Below are 1,030 nucleotides of genomic sequence, written 5' to 3' on the forward strand. Positions count from 1 at the left end.
GGGATGTGGGAATAGATAATTTTTGTGGGATGAACATTGGAGAGGAACGATGATGACTTTGGAACGGATGCAACTCACCCCCTCTACTACCGCCGACCCCCGCCAGACAAGTCTCGGAGTTGTCGCCGTGAGACGCGCGCGACTGATAAGGAGTTACCAATGGAGTTCACCACGTAGACCGTTGATAACGTTGCCGAAACTGGGTGACGTCATTCAGGTTCCCCAAATTGACAGCGTAGCAGTTGGCTGTTTGGTCTAGTGGTCTTGTTCTTGCTTAGGGAGAAGAAGTCCTGGGTTCGATTCCCAGAGCAGCCCGTGAATAACGTTGCCAAAAACTGGGTGACGTGGTTCAGGCATGGCGGTTGGCATGATTCTTCCTTAGGGTGGAAGAAGTCCTGGGTTCGATTCCACACTACCACAATATCTGCGACGACCTAGAATACGGTGGTTCGAGTCCTACTCCTGCCAAAAACTCCCGAGCCTGCCGTCACTCGTGGGACCCAGGTTCGAGCCCCGGCAGTGGACGTTTCACTCTCTTCTTTTCATACCCACAACCCAAAGCGACATTAAATAAGATTCGAACTTGGGTCTCATCGCTCAGCTCAGCGCCACCTAACATTAGACCACCGGCACTGCTCGATGGCGGCCGTATTCGAACTGGGTGTTCTAGGTAGTTGCGGATGAAGGGGGTCGGTACGGAGTGGCGCCGCGATCGATTTTTGCTCCCTGCGTGGTATCGTCAGTGAGTTATTGGCCAAGCAGAACGGTTAAGTAGAACCCAAGAACATCGTTCGCGGGTAACTGCGACTTCTCCGGGTTTGTCTTAAACCCCCAGCCACGCAGCGCCTGTTCAGGCGCCCTGTTCTTGATACCAGTTCTTCTTTGGTCGTAGCCACGTTGTGGAGTCATTGTGCACCGGAGTTACCCTGCCAAGCACCCACTAAAGTCGTGAAAGATCGGTCGGCCGGGGTTTGGTCCCCGACAGACACGCGTGCTCGAAACCTTCCTGTTAAGAGGTTTGCTTGGAAGA

At 53.6% G+C, this 1,030-nt stretch overlaps 1 non-coding gene across 1 annotated transcript; it reads left to right on the forward strand.

Annotated features, from left to right (window-relative positions):
- The first annotated feature begins 244 nt into the window (after positions 1-244).
- On the forward strand, positions 245-315 carry GNI_198420. The gene has a single exon. It is a non-coding gene; the product is annotated as a tRNA-Pro (tRNA).
- Positions 316-1,030: the final 715 nt, after the last annotated feature.

Source organism: Gregarina niphandrodes, assembly GCF_000223845.1.
Source record: "Gregarina niphandrodes unplaced genomic scaffold scaffold00101, whole genome shotgun sequence".
NCBI lineage: Eukaryota > Apicomplexa > Conoidasida > Eugregarinorida > Gregarinidae > Gregarina > Gregarina niphandrodes.